The sequence below is a fragment of the Euprymna scolopes genome, chromosome 3, assembly GCF_053919585.1.
Source record: "Euprymna scolopes isolate OS-2025 chromosome 3, ASM5391958v1, whole genome shotgun sequence".
NCBI classification, from domain to species: Eukaryota; Metazoa; Mollusca; class Cephalopoda; order Sepiida; family Sepiolidae; genus Euprymna; species Euprymna scolopes.
The window spans coordinates 42,849,864-42,865,512 of NC_136484.1; the positions used below are offsets into that span (position 1 = coordinate 42,849,864).

Consider the following 15,649-nt stretch of genomic DNA (forward strand, 5'->3'; position numbering starts at 1 on the left):
AGCCTTAGTAGTCGTGTCTAACAAAGCGCTCTGTCGACCTAGACATGACAAACTCGAACCCAATGGATTTTATAGCGGCACCTTTTATTTATGTACGCTTCTTTCAACAGCATCTTCTCTAAGTATTTCAGAGAATTAACGAACTCAATGACTATAAAAAGAATGAAGCTGAGTAAAAGCTCATAGTATGCCGTTTCATACGAATTACCATATGTCTTGGGTACGGTTAGAAGCAATGAAAGAACCGTGTTGTGATTTTTGACGGCACGTACACCAATCTATTATATATATAAAAAAGCAAACGTGTCTGTGTGTGTGTCTGTGTACGCAATAACTCTGTCAATTTTCAGTCCACAGACTTGAAATTTTATATACAGGCCACTGAAATTTGGGAAAATCTTTGGAATACATTTTCGGACAGAAATTTGGCTGTTTAGGGGTCAAAGTTCAACGACTTAGCCTTTGAGAATTCTACCAAACTCCTCCGCCAATTTTGGGTCTAAACACTTGAAACTTTAGATATAGGTTGCTTGGACATGGATCTAACTTAATATCTTGAGCCCAAAACAATAAATGTTAAGGGGTTATAATAGGGGTCAAAGTTAAATAAAAATAACCGCTTTTTTTCTTTTTTCTTTTTTTTTTTTGCTCAACATACCCCTCCAGAGCACCTGGACAACGCCGGGCTGAAATGCTAGTACGTAATAAAATCGAGTTCGTTTATATAAATTTGTCTTCAGGGAGCAACGTCCCTAATCAAAAGAGAAATGTTAATCAAGTAGATTACATCCAACAGCAAAATGAATTCTGTATAGTTTCATAGGTTGAATGTTTCAATTGTCAACGTGAATATGAGCATAAAAAACGCATATATAAATTAGGCATTGAGCGAATCAAGCAGCCCTTACCATCATAAACGCGCACACAGTTATTTGGCAGCGTAGCTCATATTAACCGAAGCTCGCCTTAGCAGTCTTTCTACCAAAACAGAAGTTGGTTTGACAAAAACAAGCTCTTATTTATCCGGATGAAGTATAGTCCAACTCGACCCTAGAAAGTTCAACCTCAGAGGCATTACTTCTTGGATCAGAAATGGGGTTGCTTATTAACAGTCGCCGACGTTTTCGATCACGGCTATTCAAGGTACCCGCCAAAGTGTTGCGAGATTTCTCCACCTTCCCGCTTTGTCTCAAATGTCTCTCTAGTTGTAAGCGAGTGAACATCCAATATTTACTAGATAGTGCTTGCAAAACTTAAAGCCATGTGAATAATTGTGGTATGATTATTGTTTTGGATCGGTGAGACTTTGTTTTGTTTCTTTGATGGCTTAAAAATTAGGAGAGATCACGTACTGATTGTCAACATCTATATTTAAAGTACCCCCGACTGGATTCGAACTCGACACGTGTAGTTCTTACTAAGTTCATTACTGCCATAACCGTTTATGCTAACCATTATATGGATGACTTATTTCGCCTAATTACTAGACAAGGCTACGTGATTGTCACTTATATGAATATCTGTGTTCTGTGGTTTCATCATTGGTACAGTACAGTGGTAACGTCAGCAGCTTTGGATTCTACAGTTTTGTTTTCGGTTTCGATACTAGCTGATGACACCTAAATGTTTTTATTTATACTTTTGAAATCACGACTCTATAATAATATATACGAAATCTGGACAAATAAAAATATTATATTTAAGCATATTTTACGTTTTACGACCGGGCAAAGTCGGGCACCCCACCCCTCCCGTAAGTCAAGATTAAAACAATAGTTTACGAAAAGTGTATTAACAAAAGTGTGTAAAGCACAGCGGGTCCTCGATTAGAGCAGGCAATCAATCGATTTGATTGAAAAAAATGGTCGATTTCATCGATGTTACAGAAATACACGTCACGATTCTGTGGCTTTAAGTACCACAATTCGCAACTCCATAATGTATTAAATGCACGTAATTATATTTATAGTCTCTGGGTACTTCCTAAAATAGATACATCAGCTTCTCCCATAATCATAACAGATATTTAATTATCTGACAAAAAAAGTTATCTTATAAAATTTTAAAAAATGGATATAAATATCATTTAAACTGACATAGAAAATAGTTTTCTCAACTGAACGATTCTCAACCAGCTAAGAACTGGTATGTCCTCGTCTGCGTCTCTCTATGTCGTTGTTCGTCGAACCATTTGCTTGTATTAACAAATTCTTTCATTATTTCATCAGAGGTCAATATGTGTGTACAAATCCGATATGGTATTTTCTTTGTTTCATCAAAAGTCAACATGTGTGTTAAAGTTCGACATGGTATTTTCTTTGTTCTCTGCTAACCTGGAACGTGTGTGTGTGCACAATCTCCAAATTCCTTTATCCAACAGATGTACATACTCACGACAAACCTGAAAAGCTGCAAAATGACATCTCTTCAAACTAGAAGTGCTATATGTCGGAAATCCGCCTGCTTTAAAACTTTGAATTCCCCCAGTTTCCTACATTTCTGATTGTACTAACTTAAAGATGTTTAACTGTCGCTGTATAACTCTTTATGATACCTTGTAAATATTCCAAATAGTAAACTCCCACGCCGAATTGACAACAAACCTTGTTTGGAATGTATAAAAACGAATTTTAAAAACATCATGCATATAACGAAACAAATAAAATAATTTTACAAAATTAATACAATTACACAATATAAAATAGAAAAACAACCGTAAAAGACGTTTCGGCCAACTATTCCTCTAACCTTCGTCAGGTGGTTAACCGCGACTGGATAGGAATACTTCGAGGCCCGTGGCACAATGTATAGAGACATTGGATCTTTACAGTTCCAGATAAGCATTGTCTGAAGGTAGTAGTTTCAATCCTATCCAAAGCCGGCCAGAGGATCAGTTGGCCAAAACGTCGTGAAACAACAACTATAAAGATGAGGATAACAGTCTGCAAACAAGTAAAGAAATAAATATACAAATTCTCAAAGAATTCCAATAATTAAATAATAAACCACAAAAAAGATATTGATAAAATAGGTTTGCTACATTGAAACGATAATTTATCAACCTAATTATAACAGAATATCATCGTAATAGCGATAACGTCTGACGTAATTACCACTAATGTCTTTTTAATGGGTGCGCAGCAAAAAAACAAAACAAAAAAAACAAAAAAAACAACAACAACAAAAAACATGAATGAATATAAATTTCCCACTTGGAGCATCATCAAAAGTAGACACTGCAGAAAATTCATAGCTAACCCTTCGGAAATTGATTTTTTTTATGTAGTGGGTAATATGAACATTGGCATCCGCTGCGCACGCAAAGGGAGCGCATAAACATGTCATTTGCAGCCAACTTGGATCATGCCTTCTAAATCAGCGAGGAGTACATTTTGGAACTGGGTACATTTATTATCATTTTTTAAATAATGAGTCATCGCTTATGAAGTCCACAAATCACTAAAGGATGAAGATTAGGGAAATAGGTGGATTGTAAGTAAATTGACGAAGAAAATATCCTTCATCAATTAACTCACAATCCACCTATTTCCGGAGCTGATTGAAAACGATGGATGGAATGAATAAAGTCTAGCTATGAGAGTTCCTACTTACAATGCCTCCCCACGGGACAGAGTTAGACATCAGGGTCGTTTTTTAACGTGGAGAAAAGGAACAAAAATAAAAATTGTCTCAGTCGTGAAGGATTTCTCCTCCACTGACAGAGAACAAGAAATTGAAGTGCGGCATCTGAAGAACAGATACTACACTTTGATCTTGTCCCGACGTGAGAGTTAATGACAAATATATGTTGATATTGAATCTGATGACAACTATGTTTTAGTCTGCAGCGAAGCAGTTCTGTGTTAATGTGTTCCACAGTTCGATCACCTTATATGATAGTAAGGATAAAGTACCGAAAAAAAAATACCAACTTCTCTTTTGTGAGAATTTTGGAAATGAGTTCAATATTTGTTTAGAGAAGGCACTATACAATAACTATTACTAGAGCAACAGTTTTTATAAGTAGAATTTTCACAAACTGTCTTAAGCATAGTAAATAGTAGATTTAATGTCATTGCATCCAACATTCTGAAAACTCTGGATGCAAATCTAGTTAATCGTGTCTATATTTCCATGCAAGATGTACAGCTAAGCTTTAATCTCTCTTTCCATTTTGTAAAGCTTTCATAGCAATAAACTGCTTGCTACCATCACTAACAAGGATGCCCCTTTCTTTATTGTTTCTAGAATCAAACAGAATTCCCATGAACATATTTTTTCCCTATAACGTTCTATCCACGGAACACGTTGCCAGAAGATTAATCGAGAAAGACAAGCAACGCTAAATGAACACAGTGAAAAAAAAAGAGGAGATCATATTCCACTAGATTGTGAAGTCGATTTTGAATTCTCCACCAGAATCGCTCTTATTTTCTTGATTTAAGTGTTTGTGAGTATATGCTAGATGAAAAATCGGAAACGGGATGCTCGTGATCTCGATTTTGTAATACGAGAAATACTGAAGAGTTCGTAACAACCCAGACGCCGATTAAAGATTTCCGGTCTAGGTTTCCGATGCCGGATATCCTTCTCAGACGGCGTGTCGTTTTTTTTTCTTTTCCAGAAAAAAAAAAAAAGATTCTCAAGGGATACAAACGGTTCATAATAATTCAGTTCTTGATAAATATTTCTACACAGTTGTTTATATAATTTTCTTTTTATAAATATACGTTATTACATTTTTTACTGAAGTATAATAGTCGCAATACCGTCGAATTTGTAACCAAGTAATGAATATAAATATGATATGGTTACATAATGTCTCTTTTCGCAATTTAAATCAGTAGTTTCTAAAATACATAAAACTAATATTTTTTTTTTACAAAGATGTTACCACATATGAAAGCCCGGATGCCACTCGAGGATAAGGGTTAATGTGTGTATTGTAGTCGTTGGCAGAGTTGCGTAATAATGATTTATAGAAGTAATTTGTTATAATTATGTCGGTTACGGCGACGGCTCAACAAGTACTTGTTTACGTTGGACTTGAATATAATGATATTGTAATCAGCTGGAAAACAGACCAGCAGAACAGAGTTCCACAGGCGAGCAGTTCTAGGGAAGCAGCTCTGTTCATTGAATCCATGTTTAGGTTTAGGCAACGATAGGAAGTGGGGGGATTTATTGATAGCGATTTTGGCTAGAAGAGTGTTTTTTTGTGAAGAATTGGCGAGGAGCGACCATAGATTGGAGCTTAGTCAAACACTTGTCATGAAAATAACGATAGAATAGGGACAGGCTTATAACATCTCTTGTGTGGGAAAGAGATTGCAAAGAAGAGAAAAGAGCATCGCATACTAGACTACGAAGTCTGTTTTGAACTCTGTCAAGGCAAATCCCAATTGCACGTTTGTACGCATTAATTGTCGCTATTTAAATAGAGTATAAAATTGTGTAATCTAATAAAGATATCTTATTGGATTATTCTTGTAAGATCCAAATAGTAAAACGGTATTTGATTCTGATTAGCGATATCTCACTGTTTATTTTTTAACCTGTGTTGTAATTCATTTCAGTGTTTTCCAGAAAACTATTTCAGTACAGAATATTTTTATAACACGGATCATTTTAAAACTTGACTTACATAGCTCAAAATTCAAGGGCGATAATTCAGAAGTACAATTAAAGAAGAGAATAAGAGTTATCTCCCTTATATTTTGAGTTTGTTCTTATGTGTTCATGATTTGTTTTTTTTTCTTTGTTTTAAAAGTTTAAAAATTGTTTTGTTTTATTTTTAAGCTTAAACTAAAATCACATTAAACATCCCATGTAATAAATAATACAAAGTATTTTATGCATTTTTGTATCGCTACTCTAAAATAAATCCTGTGTTGTTTACTTCCAATGACAAGAAATGTCCAGAATAATATCGGAAGCAGTACCGGAATTAATAGAGAAAACGTGTTATATTTAAACGTTTTACTTCTCTAACGTTTCATGCCCACACAAGTCTCGCGACTCTAGTCTACGTTTTTATTGAATCAATAGCTAATGGGAAAGCGATTGACCTGATAAATTTGACAAATATTTGTTAGTGAAGTATCTCCGAATATTTTGAGGTCGGAATGTCGATCCTATATTCCTATTCTCTAAGTAACACGATGTCATGCCCATTAAATACGTAACAATAATATACTACATTCAGATCTTCTATTTCTGCTGGTAGTATATGGCAGGAAATCCAAAAACACATTCTACGCTATAAAAAATGGGATAATATTTAGGAAAGCAGTATGCTAACAAAGCAACATATAATACATTAACTCTTACCAGAAACTAGAAGGTATTCCACCAGAGAATTATCTTTTTACATACGCAGAAGACACAAACACATATATATGTAGTGCGTCATGAAAATATATATAGCAATCAAGTCTTCCAAGTTTTTATGTTAATACGTAAAATAATATATGCATATATATAATATGCATACATTATATATATATATATATATATATATACATATATATCCAAACATTTTATATATATATATATATCCAAACATTTTATATATATATATATATATACATATATATATATATCCAAACATTATATATATATATATCCAAACATTTTATATATATATACATATATATATATATATCCAAACATTTTATATATATATATATATATATCCAAACATTTTATATATATATATATATATATATATATATATATATATATATATATATATATATATATCCAAACATTTTATATATATATATATATATATATATATCAAAACATTTTATATATATATATATATATATATATATCAAAACATTTTATATATATATATATATATATATATATCAAAACATTTTATATATATATATATATATATATATATATATACTAACATCCCCCGGCATTTTCCACTTGTAAAATACGTATAAGAACCTTAAAACAGTAAGTACGATAGCCATAAGGCCAGCCTGACAATTTTTCAAAAGTAGTTCCAGCCGACTTACTTTTAATATAAGGAAACTGTAATGAAGACGATTTACGTATGCACATTCGTGAAACAGTAAACAGATAAAATCTCATGGCCACTTCCACGTACAATTTTTTTTAATTTTGACCCCTTAGCAGTCTTTATATCCAGATGAAAACTGATTAAAAAGTTTTTCACATGTCTGAATACCCTATATATATATATATATATATATCAAATTCCGAGTTTGTAGATCAACAATTCTGAAAGTATATAGGTTGGAAATTTTCCTCACACACATATTTTCACTTTATGTATGTATATATATATATATATATATATATATGTATATAAATATATATATATGTATATATATTTATATATAGTGAGTCTAAAAATAATGAATATTATTATTTTTCATAAAGTAAGTGGTTGTTGTTTCGAGAAAGCCCATCGGAGATTAATGCAGGAACTTTTCCATACGCTGCATGACACTACAGCCATCCTGATATTATACAACGGGAGATAGTGCAGCCACCCATAGAGCTATCTTAGAGTAAGTGTTCCTGTACTGTCAGTCGGAAACATCAGCCAGACATACTGTCCAACATGTACTCTCAACCTGTTTGATTAAAGTAGTCCAGATTAATCACGTGAGAATGAATAGAAAGCAAGCGTCTCCGATGTCATCACCTTGAGAGATATAAAAAAAAATTGTAGAAAGAAAGAAATGCCTTTATTGTTCTAATCAGGAAACAGAGTCAAAAAAGAGTCTCAAATAATAACATGATTGCTTAAATTAAGCACTGATTCTGAAATACTATAAACTGAACGGAACATTGACACATAGTAAGTGTAAAGTTTGTTTTTTTTGTTTTTTTTTACAAGGTGGTCACCACTTATCAAGGCCCGGAAGCCACTCAGGGATAAGGGTTATTGTAAGTATAGTACGTTAGTGTGGATATTTAAAGTGTCTACTTAAGGGGGCGGTTCATCAGGATTTGTTTACGTTGGACTTGAAGACATCCAAGTTGTAGTCAGGAGGGAAGCAGGCAGACGGAACAGGCGTGCAGTTCCTACTTCCAATCTGTTAAGATTGCTTTTGAAATGTAGAGGTTTCTTCTTTTAGAGTTCAATCTTGTAAAGACGGTTTTAATTCTGATTTTTGTGAGACTTCAAGAGAAATAGACCGGAAGAACGATTGCATTGAAAATTGTTAATTTAATAAGCCTTGAAGATGACAGAAGTCAAAGCTTCTCGAAGCCAATGAAGCCTTTTCAATTGAAATTACTCCTTCTGTTGCGATTGATATCATGTTAGAGTGCATTCGTTATATGTCTTATTCAAATCTTAAAAATAGAATTATTTGCCACATTTCAATGTATAACTTTTATTATGTTAGATATTGGTGCAAATAAAAATAATAGGTCTACAATCGAATCAGGTTTTGTCGCTAGAGGTGTCGGAAATTAAAAAAAGCAATCTATATATTAGTTTACATGTTTCTGCCTAAGTTAGTCTGTACGTTACGCCGTTAAAAAGGCCAAATACAATTTTTAAAAGCAAACCACTCTAAAAAAATAAGGAAAAACGGAATTCGTGTAATTTGACTTTAAAAAAGACAAATCTGGCAACTGTAAACCGTGAATACGAGAGTGATCTCCCGTTGATGAAACATCATTTTCGAATATAATAATAATAATAATAATAATAATAATAATAATAAGAAGAAGAAGAAGAAGAAGAAGAAGAAGAAGAAGAATAAGAATAAGAATAATAACTAGCAGAACCTGTGGAAATTCCACATGGGACTTATTCAAATGTAATATATTGATGTTGACATTCTGTACATGTTCAGTGTAAATGTAGACGCTCTGATATTATTGTAGTTTTTTTGTTAAAATTGCAAAAGCATTTATCTAAGCTAGCACGAACGCCCGGTAAAGCCCAGCCGTAAAGTACACTTAAATATGATATTTTTTATTCTTACAGATTTCGTATATATTATTATAGAGTCAATTTTCTATCAATTTTTAGTCGTGTGCAAGCGACTCTATAAGTCACTCCGTCGGTCCGTCGGTCCGTCGGCCGGTCTGTCGGTAACGCTTTTGTGCTTGACCTTTTTGGTTAAGATCAATGGTCTGTTGTTAATAGATGCTGTTCTTAGCTTTTAAGCTTTTCTTGGCCTTTTGGCCATATCAAAGTGTAGTATCTGTTCCGGCAGATACTGCAAGCAAAGACCATATGTTGGGGCAATCCCACATATAAGACCTTGGTCAATGTAGGGGCAACCCTTCATACCAATTGTCACTACTCCCCGGGGAGTTGGTTCCCATTTCCCCTTCACTCCTCACATTAAAAATCGGCCTTGTGCTTAATTTGCTCGGTGGAGGAGCATATAAATACTCTTTTCTTGGCCTTTTGGTCAAGATCAAAGTGTAGTATCTGTTCTTACTACATGCTGTACTTATGTTTGTAACTTTGTGATATAAAGTGGGGGATCACTTTTCTGTATTAATTTAATGTAAAATGATCACCCACTTTACAACTAGTCAGTCTCAAAGCCATTCAAGTCGTTCTACAGATCCTTCAAATTGTTTTTAAAGGCTTCCAGTTATTTTTAAGCATTCAAGTCATTCTTAAGTTCATTAAAGTCATTCTAAGTCATTTAATTTTTATTTATTTAAGTCATTTCAGCCCATTTTTCGGGCATTTTAGTTTATCTTTAAGAATTTTATGTTAGTCCTACATTCACGCATTCATTCATTACATGAGAGCACGCGACTAATGGCTATCGGCCTTGTTATGTTATAAAGTTGCGATTTCAAAAATAAAAAAATATATACATATGACTTTTGCGTATTAGCTTGAATTGAAACCGAAATAAAAAAAACTTATGAAAAAATGTATGTGTGTGTATATATATATATATATATATATATATATATATATATATATAGTCATTCATATACGGTACTTTTTCGTTGTATCACAGCTCATCAGTGTGTCTAGGCAAGCAACTACCACAAGCCAAGATCAAAACCCGACCGCCCGTACGACAGTCGAGTCTTCTAACCATTACGCTAATTGGCTGCTGCTGTGCAGGGTGTAAATTAACAATGTTTTGACATCGTCCAAAATACCTAAGGTCGATTTGTTTACACAACGAGCATCGCTTAATACGCTAATGGTAATTCGTGTATCAGTTCCCAATATGCTCAACCCAAGATGCGGAGCATTATAGTCATCCACATACAGTACTGTTTCGCTGTATCACAGCTCCTCAGTGCGGCTAGCCAGGCAACTACCTCAAGCCAGGATCGAAACCCGACCACCCGTTACTTGAGTTTCTTTAGCAATAATCGAAACCAAAACCAACACTTATGAAGAAATCTTGGTAAAATTATTTATGACAAGAAATAGAAGAACATAAAAATTAAACGACCCGGATGAAGGCGTGACACACAAGAGAACACACACGTATTTATATATAGATGATGGTGTTGATGATGATGAGAGTGGTAATATAGAATTTGAACGTGCAGCCGTTCTGCACCGAAGAAAGGAGTCACTGAAGCGTTACTTTAAAAAGTGTTCTTTCGAAAGAAATAGAGAAAATCAAAACAAACATTGCCTGCCGCAAGGAATTGGAAAAAAAGTAATAAATTTAAAATTTTCACCGAGACGACAGCGTAGCAATCATTAGTGGTGGAAATTGGATGGAATTTGATTATGTAAAGAGACGGCTAAACAGTAAATTGTTTACATTGGACTTGAAGACGACCATGTCGTAGTAAGAAGGAAACAAGTCCAGTAGAACAAAGTTCAAAAGACGGGCCGTTCTACGGAAGAAGCTTTGTCCAAAGAATTTTTGTTTAGGCACAGAAAGAGAGCTCCAGAAATTATTGATAGTGGTAGTAGTTATGCCGACGTGATTGTTTGTACATATTGTGATTCAATGAACTTGGGAAAATTTGTTTCCTATTTTTTGAGGTTCACCAAAAAATTGAAATAACACACACACACACACACACACACACACACACACACATATATATACATACACACATATATATACATATATACACACACACACACATATATATATATATATACATACACACATATGCACACACATATATACACATATACACAAACATGTATATACACATATACACTCACACACACACTTTTTACACTATCACCTCATTTTTAATTTTCAATTTATGTACCAATAAGCAAAATTAATTTTTACCCACATCTATTTTTCTAACAACATTCCCTCTGATGGGATAAGTCATTCATTGAAAATCCATGGGTTAAAGAAAAGACTTTTGTACTTTATGTCAACAATAAATTTTTGTTGTAATTCTACATAATTTAACTCCAATTCCCATTGTGTGTATATATTATATATTTGTGCGTGTGTGTGTGTGTGTGTGTGTGTGTGTGTGTGTGTTTAAGATAAAAATAAATAAATAAAACGATGATCCAAATATGCCTTGGGTATTTTTTATATTTTTGGAAGAACTGTTGAAATGGTTTTGTAGCAAAAAAAAAAAAAAAAAAAAAAAAAGAAAAAAAGACAAATAAACACAGTTTAGAGAAATGAACTCACTCGCTCACACTCGTTAGAGATTTGGGAACTGCAGCAACAGAGGACACTATGTTAATATTAAAAGAATAGGGGTCAAATAAGTTCGAGGTAGGGTAGGATAATACCGGATAAGAGAAGTAAAGTGATACGTAGTCAGATAAGGAAAGCGCAGAAGCGGAATGAGCTTCAAGGCGGGTGGTGAGTGGTTCGTTTAGGGGATAGTATTTTTGTATTTATTTTTATTTTCCATCTGAGGGAGTGCCGTTGAGGTCGTAACATCGAGTGTAAGTGGCAACAGTGAAAGGGGGTTAAAAGGGAGTTGGGAAAAAATATTAAGGTTATACAAGGCTTAAAGGAATGGCTAGCATTGGTGTGTGAGACGCTTGATGGGTTTTGCATTTGTTAAAACGACAGATTATTTCAAACGCGAGGAGTACAGAATCAACCAATAGGAATTGTGGAGAAACGGAGTATGGAAAGAAGAACTGTGTTGATACACTGTCATGGAAGATAAAGTTATAGGTAGACTGAGAAAGACAAAGGATTTAGAAAAGAAAAAGAGTTAAATTAATTTATGGCTGCATAGAGAGAACACACTGTCACCCTTTCTCACTCCCTCCCCCCTCTCTATCACATACACACATATACAGTATAACCCAGGGATATGTCATTAAAAATTAGTAATAAAATACAGTACTGCATGCAATACACATGTATATAATCAAATAACATTATAAATAACACCATAATGCGGAGCAAATGCCGTAACCAGGAACCGGAAACCATCGTATTTCACACCGAAAAAATTAAAAAAACTAGCATAGGGCCACCGTATCCCAAGATTCTAGTGCATTCCAGTGCTGCGAATATAATGTGCATACTTGTTTTCATAACTGAATCGCAGAAAACGTTTAATTGGTTGCAAATACTAATGCCTATTTACCAACTGACTGTACGTCGATGCCATAATACTTGGTCCGATGCACCTTATAATAATAAAGATACAAAATCCCAGCCAGATCAGTCAGTAAATTTCGAGAAAAAGGTAGAACGTCCAGACAAACAAAGAAACTCGGAGAAATATAATATTTCTCTCTCTCTCTCTCTCTCTCTCTCTCTCTCTCTCTTACACACACACACACACACACACACACACACACACACGTTTTCCTTTTTGGCTAGGATAACCTTGAAAGTTTACTTCAAGTAATATCTATCAAGATTTTTCAGCTGAATTCTATGTGTTATCTTGCTTATATATATATATATATATATATATATATATATATATATATAGCTGATTTTTCAGCTGAATTCTGTCTTATCTCGCTTATATATATATATATATATATATATATATATATATATATATATATATATATATAGCTGAGTTTTCAGCTGAATTCTGTCTTATCTAGCTTATATATATATATATATATGTATATATATGTATGCATATATATATGCATGTATATATATGTATATATATGTATATATGTATATGCATATGTATATATATGTATATATAAATGTATGTATATATATATATGTATGTATATATATATATGTATGTATATATATGCATGTATATATATGCATGCATATATATGTATATATAAGCCTGAAGAGTCCTTGAGTGGATGAAACGCGGAATATTCAGTGTAGCTTAATCGCCATATATATTTTATAACTTACTAACTAGCTCTACCTACGTATTGAGCACTTTTGAAGTAAATACTTAAAGTTTACGCATAAATTTATACTTTCGTATAGTAATTTTATGTGAGTAAATGAAGTAGTTATATATATATGTATATATACATGTAATATATATATATATATATATATATATATATATATATATATATATACAGCATGTGTAGGGTGATTATATGCGTAGCGTTGCGTTCAATATTAAAATAAGAGAAGAAAGCAAGGAAAATGAAAAGAGAAACAAAACAAATAAATTGATGTTTCCCCCCTCTCTCTCTTATATATCAACACGAAAGCCATAAATCGCTTAAAATAACGAAGTGAATCGATGCGACGGCTGCCATGTTGTTCCCTCCGCAGGTTGCCATACCACGTCAGGATGAAGCCCTGCTATTTCTGTCGATCCCTACAACACCGTCAGCGAGGGCGCAAAACGCGAACCTTGAGTAAATGAGGCATACATTCACGAGAGTGACTCAGCCAACATGGCCGATAATCGAAGCAACGGCAGCAACAGGGGCGAGCAAGCTTTTATAACACTATAGGAGCGTTATTGATTGGTGGAAAAGAGAAACAAGGAGAGACAGAAAGGAGGTGGAAGTAGGGGAGCAGGAAAGGCAATTACGTAGCAACAAAGGAGGCTTAGATTATAAGTTATAGTAGATATGGTTTAGGCGTCTGAGAAACGTTATTTTAGATTCATTGATGTTGGTTTTGGTTCGAAAAACCAGAATAATGTCTACTTCAAAAGATTGTTTGTTTATATTTTATTGTACAAAAAAGAATACACTGACCAAATATTGTTGTAAGGTTTAGAATGACTCCCATCAGACCAGAAATATACCCTCCATTTATATATATATATATATATATATATATATATATATATATACACACATATTATATATAGAATAAATGACAAAAATTAATATTCCAACATACATGATGTTGACAACTTTTATATTTTATTCCTTTACAGCAACTGACCCTTACAGTTCTTGAGAGTGTCTGTTTCATAGCGGAAAATCAATCACTTAATGATTATATCAATTATTGAATCTATTATGCTCTCAACTCATCAGAAGAAATAGCAACAGTCAATCCACCAAAAGGAATTTAAATGTGATACGACATGGTGCGAATCCGAAAATTTAGAAAAGAAGCTGCAGTTACCTTTATATTTTGCTATTACGCCATCTTGGATTCATATATATATATATATATATATATATATATATATGGTTGGTTGGTTGTTTTGTTTTACGGCATATCAACCCTTTTCAGGTTATTTAATGCCGAATCTGGTGATTTTGAAGAACGATTTTTTAATATAGTATATTTATATTTTAAGTCGTATTCTATTTAACCCATAGTTTGGACCCTAAAAGGTGCTACCACTCCGGGTCAGAGTGGACCTGGGAGCAATGGCAATTAAAGGGTGGCTCCACACTCCCTAAGGCCTGCAAGCTGGGGCCCTCACCATCGGATATATGAATATACATATATATATATATGTATATACATATATATGAACAAATGATTAATAAAACATATTAAAAGACATCTTGAAAAAGAGTTAAAAACATATTTAATTTTTAAAAAGGAAGCACAAGATAAGTGGATAGTCCTTAATCCGCGGAGTTCCGAAGAAATACTCTCCTTTTCATCAGAGGGCAGGAATTAGCAAAATGCAGGATCGGATTTTGCATATAAAAGTATTTAATGAAACTACAAGTAAGTCACAGATCTTACTTGGTTAAAAAAGGGTGAGGTAAGGGGAACAGGAGGCAAAAGAAAAATGATAAAAAGATTTCACATGAATGGATAGTCTGGTGAAGGGTAAAAATCCAAAAATGGTAAATCCAAAACGGTCGAATTTAAAATTTCAATCCAATGGGTAAATTCCAAATGGTCCAAAATAATCCAAAAGGCAGAGTTCCTTGGAAAAAAGCGCAAATGGAATGAATTCCAAATCATTAAAAGAAAAGCACTGGAAATAAAATTTAGAACACGTCTGTCAAGGCTGGATGAATCATAAATTAAGGTTTAAAAAAAAAACAAAAAAAAAACGAAAAACGGTGAAAGTTTAAATTTGAAAAGCAAGGTCAAACTGATCCAGACAAAAAGCGCGAAAGTTAGCGTTAATAATTAGGTCAGCTTAAATATACACGTGAAAGTCCCAGAATTAAATTAAGAAAACTGATCAGAAGAACAAGTAAATGGCCAAGTTTAAGAAATGGGGCGTCTGTTATATATATATATATATATATATATATATATATATATATATATATATATAAATAGAAAATTATATATATACACACATACATATATATATACACATG

General features: G+C 33.2%; 1 pseudogene; it reads left to right on the top strand.

The window, feature by feature from the left end:
- Positions 1-9,399: 9,399 nt before the first annotated feature.
- LOC145264466 (U2 spliceosomal RNA) lies at positions 9,400-9,536 on the top strand (annotated as a pseudogene).
- The last annotated feature ends 6,113 nt before the right edge of the window (positions 9,537-15,649 follow it).